At 39.0% G+C, this 15,714-nt stretch overlaps 1 long non-coding RNA gene across 1 annotated transcript in view; it reads right to left on the bottom strand.

The window, feature by feature from the left end:
- Positions 1 to 15,649, bottom strand: part of LOC139945604 (uncharacterized) — a 68,089-nt gene extending 52,440 nt beyond the window's left edge. The window contains exons 1-2 of the long non-coding RNA XR_011787093.1: positions 15,511 to 15,649; positions 5,568 to 5,656 (exon numbers count right to left, since the gene is read on the bottom strand). This is a non-coding gene — a long non-coding RNA (uncharacterized lncRNA). The remainder of the gene's footprint in view (positions 1 to 5,567; positions 5,657 to 15,510) is intronic.
- Between the last annotated feature and the right edge of the window lie 65 nt (positions 15,650 to 15,714).

The following is a 15,714-nucleotide window of genomic DNA, read 5'->3' as shown; positions in this document are numbered from 1 at the left end:
AATAACACAGCGATAGCCCGGAGTTATCAACCTATAATACAGGAAAAGTTTAGTGGAGACCGCGTTTATTAATCACAGATATATTAATCAATTGTTTGGCTCTTACTTTGACCCATTTGCAGGAATAAATGCGTTTCCTCTCGAATGGAAATAGCGTCAAAAGTCAAGATGACAATCAAGGCGTCTTATATGTAAATAATTATCAACTTCAAGGTCGGGTGTATCTGAATATTGTAGAAAATGCACAAGGAATGTAATAAGCGCAATCTAGAAGCTGGAGTAATCTAAATAATGAATAGAAGAATAATGCACCATTGATAAAGCGCCATATTGGAAGTCGAGGTGGCCTATGTCTACATAATGCAGAAAAATACACATTTCAAGCGCTATATTGAAGGTCGAGTTTGACTATATCTAAATAATGTAGAATAAAGCACTAGCGACACAGAGCTTTATGAGAAGTGCTGAGTGAAACCTGACTGTCGTTGTTCGGTAAAGATTTCATTTGTGGTATTGGCCGTCCGATTCGCATTCGCTTTTACACACCACGTAGACTTGGAATCAAGCCGTTGTTATTCTGCAATCCTCACAATTATTTGTGAGATTCCAATACGACTTGATTTCAAGTCTACACACCACAAGACACATGGCACATGCGAAAATTTACGTTATTGGCCTAATTCAAACGACGTCATTAAAACTTTGAATCTAGCCGTTGTTATACTGCAATCCTCACAATTTGATTCGACTTGATTTGACATGGCACATGGTCTGCAAAAATTTATGTTATTGGCCTAATTCACATGACGTCATCAAAACAATAAAATATGTGTATCGAGACGATTAAACCGTGACCAATTTCAGCAAGGAACCATATAGCTAGACAGTGTATTTATTGAGACCTTCCATTACACATTCATGCTTTTATGTATGCCTATTCCATTTACATAATTATTGATCACTGTGATTTGGACCACCACATGGTCTGAGATATTTTACATTATTGACCTAATCCACATGACGTCATCAAAACAATAAACTATTGGTTTCGAGACGATTAAACCGTGACCAATTTCGGCAAGGAACCAGATGTATTTTCAAGACCATCCATGTTTACGCATTCATACTTTGATGTATTCCATTTCACAACCATTGATCACTGTGATTTGGACGACCATCATTTCTGACCTTGTGACATCAGTACGTCACTGCTCTATTTCAGGCATTCGACCGGAAGTTCCCCTAGTGTTCAAACACCTGCCATTTTGTTTTTTCCATTCGGAATGTCTTTTGGTCTGACCAAGGTCAGGAAGAATCTCATTCTTCATGGGTTATTAACCTTCCTTCCTTGACGATTAAGAGACCCGCCTTGAGTATTACTCAAGGCTAAGGGGGTGATGACGACGAGAGACGGTAGTGCACGCAGGAAATCATGTAGGGGTTGAAAATGGTAGCTAAGACGCGTCGTGGAGGATTCTTCCTCCATGGACGCGTGGAGTATTTTCCGGAGGTCGGGTGCGGGAGAAAGGTTGCATCACCTGGCAGGAGAAGCTTGTCTCATGGACAGGTTTCAAAACTCACGTACGTACATCCCCTTGTCTCGATAAAAACTGTGCACAAATTAATCTGGAGCTGTTCAATTATGCGGTTTTTCTCATGTTTTTTTTGGCTTCCTTTCGTCGCGTTTCACCTTTGAATGGTCGGTCAACAGACGGAATACCAAGATACAAAAGCCGTTATCGATATTTTGATAGACTGCGCACCAGTTTAAATATACCCATGGTGATGGCGTGCATTTGTAGTAGTAATGTGAATAAACAATCAGGATTTCAAATCTATTTTTTTCAAATCAACTTGATAAAGACACCAACTGTGGAAAACACATCTTTTGATGACCGTTCTTAAACTTGTGTACTTCCCTGGACAACTCCTTTTCATTTTTGGATGACCGTTCTTAAACGTGTACTTCCATGGACAACTCCTGTCCAAGATGTTAAAAAGTCCGAAGATAAAAAAAAAAAACCAAAAAAAAAAACAGGTTCTCTAGAGAGTTATTTTAATAATAGAATAAAAAATAAATGAAATGATGTCTGAAACCTTTTCTTCATTTCAATATTTGATTGTTATTTTCTATATATATAATGAGTAGGGTAGATGGCCCTAGCGTTCGATCCACACCGGGCCTTCTTCAGAGGCATGATGCTAGATTCAAATTGATCAGTACATTTACCAGTCTGGGCAGGTTTTTCACCCACTATTTCCCAAGCAGATACTCTCCTTAAAGGTGTGAACAGAGGTAATAACGAGCGGTCAAGACTTAAATTAAATTAAGCTGCGAGTTTGGCGTCGCTCATTCTAAGAAAAAAAAGGACCGTAACTCACTCTTTTTAATTTTTGTTTGGTTATATCTCCTCATGGTGACTGAGAGTGTGTGCGTGTAAATAGCGACGTGCACAGTCTCGCGAGATTTGTGAACTTGGCGGTAATTGACAACGTGTTCATGTCTAGATCCCGCCAAGTAGTCGAGAATTGCTGATTGGATTTTGAATCTTAGATTGAGCATGAGTATCATCAATATTGTGGGGGAGGGGTGGGCGGGGCAGAGGGGCCGTGCGGGGGAAGATTAACTTCTGAGTAATTATAAGTTAACTGCTTTTTTTGTAGTATAAGTGTAACTTTTATTTCAATCTGTTGGTAATATAATGCAACAAACGGATCACCAAACTAGTTGACTAGTGACTGCAACTCGTAAGCCCAAAGAAAGAAAATGTCCAGCTTTCAATTTTGCTTAACAACCGTCTCCTTAACTAACAAAAATTAGTTCGGCACCAGCTGCATCAATGTAAACCTCATGGAATTTGTGCTGGCCACCAGCATAATTGTTTAATTATGAGTAAAAACTAAAATGAATTTTAAAAGCATAATTAATTTGTTATACTTTTGGTGCTTAAACAGCTTTATGAAAACTTGCCCTGGTCTGATGCGGAATGCGAGTCGGGGTCCACTAAGTTAAAGCAACGGGAAAGACCCCGTTAAACGAACCTGATCTTTAACCAACAACAAACATTAATGATAATCGATGAATTAACGGACTTTCGTAGTCTCCACTTTAAGAAATGACTGCGAGGAGAAGACCCAGTTTAGCGAAAGGTCAAATCTAAAAAAGACGCCACAATTTGGAAAAACTAATGACGGTTGCAAATTCCCCTTTTAAATTGAACACCCTATCAATTTGATGGTGCGTGGCGGCTCAATCATTTCTCACTTTAACTGAATGCCGAAAAAGGGGTAAGACTCAAGCTGGTTATTATGGTGTAATCCATCTTCATTGACATTGCAATGTCACCCGCTGTGCGTGACTTGTTGTATCATGTAGAAATAAACATGCAAATACATCATTTGTGACTTGGATCGTGAAAAGTGGAATGCCAATTTTTTTTTCTTTCAATCTTGGCGTGGGATATATGAACTTCATCAGAGCAATAAGTTAAATGGCATACGGAGGGAATGACACTATTTCGTGAAGGGTTTATTCCATAGGAGTGTTCTTCATCAAATGTTAGAACAACGTTTGAATGAGAGACATTGGCTGTGCCTTGGCGTTTATATACCCAAAATGGCTGCCCGTTGAGGCTAAACCCGTTGAGGCTTGTTTACATTGATGCACTTGGTAATTTATCTTAGCTGCAAATACACATCCCCGAAGGAAGAATGTGTGAATTTTTTTAAATGCCGGGAGCGAGCAAATATCGTTGCTGGCTCTTTCCCAGAGTTTCTATGTTTTGATTGCTACGTCACTTTACCCCCGGACCAACCATCCTGACGCCCAATACTTCCTCTGATGTTCAATATCACAAATATTTAATAACAAAATAAAAATAAAGATGAGATGAAACATTAAAGGGAAAGTGAGTTTTTTTTTAAGAACCCTTCGATTGTTTTAATACTTTATAACCATAGATTTTAATAACATGTGAATATTTTTTTTTTTAATTATTTCTTGGTAAAGTGGTTGCGTTTTGGGGAAATCGCCAAAAAACCGGAGCGATTATGTCCACGCCTAACAGGAATACACAACACATGATGAGAAGCGTCTCTGCAGTGACGCTTCTCAGGGCATAACAAATGGTATCCTTCTACATATTAACCATGTTACTTAGAAGTGACATGATTCTCGATGTGCTTTAAACTAAGCTGCTGGAGGCTTCCAAACCAAAAGTTTGTATTGCCGTTAATCTTTAAGAGTGATACCAAACGCCATCCCTTTAAAATATAGATATCATGATCGTTCCCTTGAGCTTGACTTCAACCCAAGGTTGTATGCTTCTATTGCCATCGAGACCAGACGAGATAAGTTTAGCGAGGTGTGTAATACATGTATGGTGAAGCATCCGTTAAGGGGTTTTCAAGTTGTTTCCATACAGCAAATTGAAATCAGTGCATTAGAACCTCATCATTAGACTGCGATTGAAGATCATACAGAAATATTCAGTACCCCCACTCAATGTCTTGCAGGCCAGTGACACTATTTTGTAGAGGAATGTTTACGTATTTCACTTTAAGAAAACTGAAGCGGCATTCCCACCTTGGATAACACTTGTCGAGGAGCGACCACACGCACATCATGTTTACATCAATGATATTCGCGGAAACTGTCGTGGTTTTCTAATACGTGGCAATTAGAAGGAAACTTCTATTATATCTTTTTTAATAATAAGTGGCCATTTATAATGTGACATGTCTGTCTGAAAGACACTCCTGGCAAAGGAGAGATGCAGAGGCAAGTGGATCTACTATGAGGCTTCTTTGTTTTTAATAATAATAATAGTTGCTTCTTATAATTGCGCTCGCATCTGTCACTCGGTGACGCACATGGCGCTCTAAAAAACATTAAATACCTCATGTAGAGAATCCTCTAATCTGATTGGTTAAAAATGGAGTCATGGAAATAGCTATGCCCCCTTTTTCTACCAAGATGACGTCATAGTCACTATGCCCGGGGCATTTTCAATAGTCAATTGACTATGCCCGCGACTATGCCCGCTCTAAAAAATAACGCAACTATGATATGTAGAATGTACGACTAGCGTTCCGTGTCACGGCGCGACCTTTCTTCACTGACGACCTTTAGTCAGAGTGTTGTTGATTAGAAGAATCTTTATTCGGTATATAACAGAAATATTTACTGCTTAGTAATCGGGCAACAGTTAAAATTATAGGCCCTCGGTGATGTCAAAACCATGACTATGCCCAGAGCGAATGCCCTCAGCTTCGCTTCGGGCATAGTCATGCTTTTGACATCACCTTGGGCCTATAATTTTAACTATGCCCCTCATAGCAGTCAATATTTCCATATTATCACTCCTCTGTGGTAGCAAACAAAGGCCTATTGTCCCTTTTGTTTCAAACTGGTTTGTTAGTCTCAACATGGACAACCTCTAATCATGTAATGTTTCACCGACAAAGCAAAACCCGGGGGCTGAAGCAGCGGGAGTTTCCTTTGCATAGCTGCACATTTTCCAACCGTTTTATGATCAAATTTAGAGCATAAAGAAAGTGAATCCTACCTCCATCCTTTTCGAGACCGCTATTATTGTCTCTCCTTTGTTGTTGGTATAAATATTGAGTAGCTTTCAACCCTGATCGCGTGGGCAGTCTGTAAAAAAGAAAGACACAAAAATTAGTTTTAACAAAAATTGTATTTTAATATTTGCTTCATAGATATAATAAAAACAACTTTAGCGAGAACAACGGCTATGACTGCTCTTTTTTAAAGCGTGAAACTATAATTCAATATTATGTTGAGATAATTATTATTGGATCGGTCGAGTTGGTCTTTGAAAAGCGTTCTGAAACCATTTGTTATAAAATGCACATGGGTAGAAAGATGTTGTAAAAGTAGAATACAATGATCTACACAAACATGCCTCGAAATTGCGTGGTTTACTTTTTACCTTGTCGACCAACACGATTCGGCCATTTATGGATTTTTGACTCCCATAAATGGCCGACCGTGTTAGTTGGCGACGTTAAAGGAAAACCGACGTGCAGTTTTTAGTGAAATTTGTGTGGATCATTATATTCTACTTTTAAAACATCTTTCTAACCACATGCATTTCATAACAAACGGTTTCGAACGCTTTTTATAGACCAACTCGTCCGATCCAAGGCACCGTGTTCCTTTGAAGGATTTAACCGACACAACGTAATCACAAGTGTCTCGAATAACCAGGCCAGGATTCGAACATATGTAATTAGTAATCACAGAACTTGAGTCCACAGACCTTTAGACAGCTCAGCCGCGCACCATACATGCGTCAAATTGTATTGTGAAAATTGCTGTCATGTAAAAGCACATGCATTCTTAAATTGAATGTCCACCACTCGGTATACCACAGAGAAACTGACACAAGTATAGCCCAACCTAAGACGTAGTGTGGTTATGACACCAGGGCCCAATTTCATAGCGCTGCTTAGTAAAAAAAATTGCTTAGCAATTTGAAATTTGGTTGGTAATCCCGTTTTTATCAAGGATGAAATTTCATGCTAAGCCAATTTTTGTGCTTAGCAGCTCTAGGAAATTGGGCCCAGGTGTAGTAGGCCAAACTTATACATTGCATTTGTTTATTGGTAACACATTCATAAGCGCCAATAACAGGCCGAATAGAAAACGAGAGGAAATGCTCGGTTTTTGGACGTGGGAGAAAAACCACAACGGGGAAACCCCACACAGTCATGTAGAGACTGAAACCACAATCCACACCAAGCGCCGGTCTGAAGTGGGATTCGAACCGGGGTCCACAGAGGTATGTGAAAGGCAGGGAAACAAACCACTGAGCCAACCTGATACCACTTGTGACATTTTGTCTCTCTTTAGACATTGATCGAAAATCTGTTCATGTTGAAAGCAAGACGCGTTTATAAACTCTGATTGAATGATACTAAATGTAACATACGTGCACTGCACGCATATTTTGATAGTCGGCGAAAGATCAAGGGATTTAGTGTCAAACATTAATCAGTTTAAAAGCGTCTGTCCTCCACGTGGTCTAGTTCATTCAGTAATTCTTCCTTCAATATGACGTTTACATTAATAACAATCAACGCATGCTTTAGATTCGCCCCAATTACGGCATCTTCAACAAATGAAAATATCTCCACCCGACATTGGCTTCCATATAATAGCATAGAAAGTACTTTAAGGGAATTGTTGATAACAGTCATTTTTATTCCAAGATAAACGTGAACAGTTTATTGGGGAAGGTTTTGTTACTCGTGAAAGAAACAAGTGTGAAAGAAACGTATGACGTCATTGACCACAATGCATTTAGGGCCTATCTCTCTTATGTAAAATTAAAAAAAATCGACGCCGCCATCTTTTATAACAACAGTGGTAAAGTGCTAGCGTGTACGTGCTGCGCACCACTCTCAACCAATGATTTCATTTAATGCATGTACGTCACACCACAGCCAGAAGGAAAACTATTACATAACGCACAAAAGTGATACGCCGTTTGATTTCAGAAAAACAGGTCCTTCGTGCAACGTGTTTTCTAGTTCCGAGACCTGCAGTCTATTGTCCAGCGACTGGCTAATTTTGCCTCAGGGAGGGCGCTGTTTTGAGAGTGTGACGTCATATGCAAAGGGTCAATTAAAGAAGCTTTTAAGAGCAAAGTCAAACACCTGCTCGATAATTTTTTCCCGCGTAAAAAATCCTCACCAGCGTGCGACAAAGATTGGAAGTGAGATATAACTTTAATTGTATTAAAGCCACACGAGTATTCGACTCCAGTGCGAATATGCACTATTTTCAGATCTGCGCTCTCACGGGGTCCAACCAAAAAGGCATCTTCCGATTAAATTGAAAGAGAGCAGCGAAAAATCATTTCCCCGAGACGGGATTATCAGAAGGTCTACTCTGGGGAACAGGAAAATTAGTCCTATAACAAGATTTGGGGAATTTTGATGGAGTGTGGAAATCACACCTCTGCAGTTTAAGTGTAGCTCAATCCCGATGTATTTCTTTAAAGACGAGGTATGGAATTTAAAACGTTGACAGTTTTGTTGTTGTATAACCATTTTATATAATACTGTCTATGAATCAAGATACTGTACGTTGACAAAACACATATTCAATATGATGTATGAGACATCGACTAACCTTTACATATGAAAACAACATCAACAACAATGTTTGACACAGCACCAAAATAAACGTAATTCCGAGAATACATTCATAGTTTGCGAAACACAAAAATGCAGAGAACATAGACCTAAGGCAAATCAGAGGAAAAATGTTCACTCATCAAACCGAGTTCATCTTGGACGAACGTTCTACACGGTTCTTAAATAATTATGTGACGTCACGACGAGAAGTGATCCTACTTCCAGACGTCATACTTAAGTTTATCCCTGAGGCTTAAAACAAGACACCAGTCTATGCGTTGGGTAGAGACATACCTGAGCTGAACTGTGTACTGAGAGAGTCGCGAGTCGCAACATGGATGGACCAGTTGTCTTTATTGGTCACGTGCTTACTGGCTGGGAGCCATTTCTGTCTAAATGTAGTACAAGCCATTGTGCACTCTAGTCTGACACCCTGCGTGCGCTTATCGGGGTGGCTTGAGTAGAATAAGGCGCCCTCTTGTGTTTACTTAACTCATTAAAGATGAACTGAGGAGGCATCGCATCTCTTTTTTCTACTACAATGAGAACGACTTGATAAAATGGTGCAAATCGCTTCTAATGTTACTGTTATTGACGCAAGTAACAGGTTTACCCCAAAACGTCATCTTCCTCCCTCTCTCTCGACAAAAACACACCGGTAAGTTTGATTCCCAACACCGCCTGTCTCCACACTCGCGGCACGCTAAATCAATACTTAGGCTCGCAAACATTATACTGAGTACAGAAACCTCTTCTTTTCCTCCTCTGAAAAACAAAAACAAAAACTAAAAGGGTGCGAATTTAATTTACCCTCTTCAAAGCCACGCCAGCTTGTTATGTCCAGCACTTGAACATGCCTGGCAAGACAGCGGTGCGCTACCGTGTCGTGAAACTACACCGGACACCGAGTCGATGTCACCATAGACGCCTTTCGAGGCGCAAAGTGAGCCAACTTCGGGCCACAAGGGTGGCGCGCTACGGTGATGATTTATCCATTCGGGTGGTTTAGGTTACACGGTCTTGTATGAACGGCTAAAAAAGGATGAGAGTTTAGGTGTGTATTGACGAAATGGTATACGTTTGTAAACACTGCTACTAGCTGGCTGATTCTTGTGCTACTTCCTCTGTGGGTAATTTAGGCTGATTTGTTTTTGTTCAGCTTTCAAAGATCAAATTATTAGTGGAGAATAAAAATACTTCAGACAAAACGATACACTGCAAATAACTGGTCGATGTTTCTTCAAAGGTGTGTTGAGTTTTCAGAAGCAGAAAAAAACCACCTTCCACAAAAAGAAGACAAGTTTCCGTTAATAATGGGAATGAAATCGTCGTAAATCCAGGAACCACAATGTGCAATGTAATCTTCATGACGTCACACGCATAGACAGCGCCCTCACTGGAGTCAAACAAAGACATATCATCATTGGCCAAGAGATATGCAAGGTTGTTATTGTTTTACCTCGGCAATGCCAGTCTGCATGAGCTAGGGGCTCAATATAAAAATTTTTTTTAGGATCCCTCGGTTTTGAGGATCCCTCGGGAATCCCTCTTGGATCCCTCTATTGCAAAGAAATTAATAACTTTAACAACACAAATATGCTTGGAGCTGAAAAATAGAATGTTTACATTACAAAATGTGTCACTTACACAAAGAAGCAATTCATAACCTGATGTAACGAAAAAAATAAACCAAAAAGGTCTCTTAAATTAATACATTATTATTGGTAATGCACCTTAAAGCGGAGCTCTATATTCATAAGTTCACGTCTTTGAATTAGTTTAGTAAAAAAAAAACACCCTAAAGGTCTAAACGCCCTCTGGAGAAAAATAAAAATGTTGTTCACGATCGTGAAACTAAGTGTTTTACGAATAGCTTACTAAAATGCCTGTTGGTGAATACATAAGTTGACGTAAAACGACAATTTATGGAAAGTGCATTGTACTGACTGCTCAAAACAGGGTTTATTCTCTTAATAATATTGGATAAATCCCATGTACATTATGTGTGTGTCTCTAACAGCAAAGAAAGTACACCAGGTTGCACTGTTGAAGCTCTCTACACTCCCATTGCTGTCAGCTTATTCCATAATTGAACTTGTTCAACACTTTGGAATGAGAGAGGGGAAAAGAGTTGGGAGCCAAATCAAGACCAATGACCACTGATAATAGATCGAAAATAGCCGAGTATATCACACAACCATGGAGGGACAAAGTGTCGTTTAGAACGAAGGGAACCTCGGTATTACTTTAAGGAACCAGCCAGGCGGGAAAGTCTTGGCTAATTTTACTTCTAATTGCTCCCGGAGTAAAGTGCAAAGCATTTACCACTTCGTGGTAATTTTATATTGACTATAAAGGTGGCCCCAACGTCACACAATGAATGCGATGCTTTCATGCGCAACAACCCCATTGAATCAAACTGCAAAGATATTTTCATCAATTTGGATTGAAATCATAATTATAATGTGGCTGAAATCAGTGTGGGTTGTGGAACCAGACCTTGTGACGTCAGTGAATGAAAAGAAAGCTCAATATTCGATGACCTTTATAAACGGCACTGGACACTCTTCATGGTGACAACTCAAAATATATAGCATCTTACATTTGGCAGAAGCAACGGAGAGCTGTTGGTAGTATAAAACATTGTGAGAAACGGCTCCCTCTGTAGTGTAACGTATTTTTCGAGAAAGAGGTAATTATTTCTCACTCAAATATTTGAATCTGTGAAAGACTTCAGGCCTGAAGCCTTTCCAATGCATCTGAAAGCATATAAATTCGTGCCACAATGGTGTTTTTTCTTTCATTGTTTTCTTGCAACTTCGACGACCAATTGAGCCCAAATATTCGCAGATTTATTTTATTTATTATAAAAAAGAAGACCGCCCCCCCCCCCCTCTGCCCATTACATAGTCGAAGCCTTGAAGGGTTAAGTTTCTTCAAGAAATGTTGTCTGTACAGCCAGTATTGGTCTACTTTACTCTGTCATTCACATAAAAAAAGTCACCGACATAAATATAAAACTAATTAATTTCGCTATTTTGGTCTCGCATATGCACCGTGACGACATTTTTATGGGTCACTTTTATGACCTACTTTAATTGATATACCGACTATTTTTATACCGATAGTATTTATAGTGAAATAAAAACTTCTTTAATCACCTTTCCATTCGGATGAATCTGTCGGGTCCAGTTTCCCGCCTCAGATCCAAAAAGTTTCAAATGTCTTTTGGAATGAATAAATAATGAAGGTGGCATCAAAACAAACTAAAGGCACTGGACACGTTGGGTAATAATATTGTCAAAGACCAGTATTCTCACTTAGTGTATCCGAACACATATATAACAAACCTGTGATAATTTGGGCTCAATTGGTCCTCAAAGCTGCAGAACAATAATGGAAGGAAAAACACCCTCATTGCACAACGTTGTGTGCTTTCAGATGCATAATAAAATGCCTTAGCTGTAGTATTTTATTGTCATAATTGTGTAAGAAATTACCTCTTTCTTAAAAAAAGTACGTTTTAATCATTTTGAGTAATAAGTGTCAAGTGCCTTTAAAGATAAATTGCAATAAAACAAACCTGTTTTCTGTAGCATTCTATATCCGTCAGGAATCGAATTTGATTTACCTGCGATTACCACTTATATGTTTATCAGAACAGGTGCTCTACGCTTCAGTTTCCGCCTCGAAAACAACTTTTATCAGTTGAAGTTATCATCCAAGGAATAAACGTCTTAAATATTTATATTGCCGAGCTCAAGTTTCTCCTAGGCTTGCATTTGCTGACCGGAGTGGTGTTATAAAGAGACGGTACAACAATAAAATATATTTATTTTCAATGTTTCGAGAACAATCTTTTTTGATCTATTTTGTTAGTACTACTTTTCTCCAGAAGACGATCAGAGCATACTGATCGAAACGTCGAGTTGAAACCAACGGTTCTTTTCAGAACCACCCCAACTCATTCGAGATAGTCATTACATGGTGTTACCGCAAACCTTTCCATATCGTATTTCCACCATGCAAAGTTTCAAATTTTACTTATTTTGGAAGTGTTTCTTCTAACAAGAGCCGTTGGTTAGGTCTCGTAGTTTGGGGTTGTGTACTCATTCATAGAAGATGATACTCTTCAAAAACTTGGGTGTTAAAATTGACACCGTGGGTGTCGTCACTATAGATACTCAAGAGAGATTCAATATTAAGATCATAGGGTGACAGAAAATAATTTTGTTTTAGCGCCCCCTAATTAAAAACAAAATGTGTTGGGGACAATCGGTTTATAACATTCGTTGTTATTTCTCCAGAACCTTAAGTGTTACGTTATTGATAAAATAGATGGAACCGTCATATAAATTTTATTCATTGATAAAACATATCTACCAAACTAGGGGAACCTCCACGGCCGGCCATCCTGTACCAGAAACCACCACCACAATTTATTTATTTATCCTCGTCTTTCATTACAGCTAATTATGATTCACCTTTTCACTTGAGAGTTATAATAACAGTCTGGCATGCCAATAACTTAGCTTTCCCTACAAATTTGAACCTGCAGCAATGAGGTGAGTTAAATAGGCAGAAACTGTTGTATATATTTTGTTTAAACTGCTAATGCCGTTTTGTATTTCCAGCTACGCAATGAACTTCCACCACATTAAAGCTAAAGGGAAATGGATTTCAATAATTTGTCAATGTTAAGCTAACCATGACCTATTAGGCCTTCATTCCACTTACCCTGGGGCTGGAAAAACAAAAAGCACAATTAATGACAAAAGAATCTTTATTGAAAATTTGACCGACTTATGGAATGGGGTTCGCGCCTTTTTAGGTTGTGAAAACAGTTCACAAACGTAAGCCGTACTCAACGTTAAAATTAGCCGGGTGCATATAGACGGTGATTGACGGCCTTAATTCTCTCTGAAACCGCACAATAATTGTTTTGACAAATATACAGGGGGAGGGACAAAACGGTCAGTTGTTTTTCTAGTTAATGGCCCTGACACTTTTGTCTTTTGTTTTATGAAGAGTAAAGCATACACATTTGTATTATAATGTTTGATTGGCACTTTGGAGAGAGTTTTTATGTGCCATTCAAATTGATGTATTTTAATTCCATAAAGCCTGCAAGCATCAACATTTTTTTGCTAAAACGAAAAATGAACATTTACCAGCCAGAACCACGCAGTAACCATAGTGCGACTTGTACCCCAGTCATTTCTTGCGAGCCAAAACGATTTACTACGCAGAATTGTCTACTAAACAGCTTTATGGAATTCGGGCCTGGTGTTTTTCTGTGTGTTTCGAAAAAAATCGCAACCTTCCCTCCGTAGTAAGTTGGTGTGGATTCTCAAGGAACCTTCTTACCTGACCCCTATTCACATCTCAAGTGGTATCATGGTACCTCTGAGAGAAGGGTACCCTTGAGACCAATGTAGGTGTTTAACTGACCAGAAACACTTGAGAGAATCCCACAGGGGTAGCAAACAGTGCCGTGTGACCGTGGGAACGACCGAGACTTTGATGGAAAGTAGCCACATTTTTAGTTTTTATGAGAATATTTTGTGAGTCTCGTTCTCCGTGCTCGATCATCCTTGAACCGTTTGAGTCAGTGAGGATGGGCCGTCTGGGAGACACATCGCCACGGGTGAGGAAAAGGCAATTTCTTGCTTTATCTATATTTTTTCAAAATTGTAAGGAAATTTGGAGAAATTTACGTCAGCATATCTCCCATCCGTTGGCATGGTGATATAGTCGGTATGTTGTCTATTATTCATTGTTTGTAAATGGGACTGGACGTTTTACAGGGTATTGCCCATCTGGCTGTTAAAGTGCCCTATTGGCCTAATAGAAAGTTTGTCCGTCGTAAAAATAAGGCAATTCACACACGAACCATTAATTGTATGGCTATACTTTTTCAACATTAATGCTCGATCTATCATTGCAATGTATCCGTGATTTACGTCCATCTTTGTCTACTGAATGAGTCCATTACGTCATAACCCAGCGTGAATAAATTACGTCTTTATTTCACGCACTCTGAAAAAAAAATGTGTAGTTCGCATCTGAACTCCTGACGCCGATGTGTATGAAATAATTGCACATACTTCAAAGTAGCCCGATCATTATTTTTCTATGAATATTTATGAGCAGAGCAGCTGCAACTGACAATGCATTAGTAATTAATTCAAACATAAATCTCTGAACATCAATTCTGATTCATCAAACATGCAGCAGAGGAACATTCAAATCTCTTGTGAAATATTCATACCCGGTACGCAGTTTATTATTCATTGTTGTAAAAACGGGGCTGGAAGTTCAAGGGGGGTATCGCCTGTCGTGGTGTTAATGCCCTATTGGCCCAGTAAAGTTCCACACTGACGTCATGAAATTTGAGTTTGTTGTCCGGCCATACAATGGGGCAAAAGTTCGCCATTAGAAAAACCATGGACATTGTGTAGCACTATAGTATAATGTGCTGCTTTTGCATAATGGACCCGAGGCCTTTGAAGAGGCCCAGCCTTGTCAAGTTTAGGCTTCTTGTCTGACCTCGACCCCATTGTATTATTAAGTTCTGAAAGTAGTTTTCCTTTATGTTATTTGTACTGTCTATATAGTACAATGGACATAAACATGAACCTGAACCTAAACCCATGTCAAAAGATTCAATGCAATACACTATTTAGGTTTTCAGTTTTAGAAGCACTGTGCACTTGCACTTCTTCAAATCACAGTGTGGCTGTTATATTTAAACACTCCAGTTTCCATGCATGGCTGTACGTACCTACTGGACCCTTATAAATTGCAATAATTATATCAATCATCTATTATTTTTACTGGTTAGTGCAAGATTGTTTTAAAGACACTGAAAACCTTCAAAACCTAGTTCTGAGGTCTCGAAATCCAATTCGTGAAAAAAAAATCTTTCTCGAAAACTACGTCAGAGGGAGCCGTTTCCCACAATGTTGTATAATATCAACAGCTCCCCATTGCTTGTTACCAGGTAATTTTTTATGCTAACATGTCAATAGAGTCGACTATGGCAAATGCTCAATGTACGTAGGTGGGGTCATATGATAATGAATAATTATAATAGTTCATTGTTTTTACCTTTTAACAGGGAGCCATTTCCCACAATATTTTATACTACCAACAGCTTTCCATTGCTACCAAGTAAGTTTTTATGCTAACAATCATGTTGGTATAGCAATAATGTCCACTGGCTTTAATGTACGTAGGTAGGTGGGGTCATAACGTAATGATAGTTGTATACAGTTCATTGACTTTATTTTTTAACACACGTGGTTCGTTCTCTCGTGTCAACTGACTTCTGAGAAGACCTACCTGAATTTGTGCCTGGCTGTTCTCTGTGCAGTGTGAGTTGGTGTTGAGCTGCACTAATTGTTTTAAGATGCCCAACCCACAGCACACCAAATAATCTCCGTTCTTCTCACTGGAATCGAACACATTATTGTTGTTATCGTCTGCAACTTCTTTTTAAAATCTATCAAAATGACTCCTTTACAACAGCGCCCTCTTTTGAAACCA

The sequence above is a fragment of the Asterias amurensis genome, chromosome 12, assembly GCF_032118995.1.
Source record: "Asterias amurensis chromosome 12, ASM3211899v1".
NCBI classification, from domain to species: Eukaryota; Metazoa; Echinodermata; class Asteroidea; order Forcipulatida; family Asteriidae; genus Asterias; species Asterias amurensis.
This window is presented reverse-complemented; position numbering and strand designations above follow the sequence as displayed.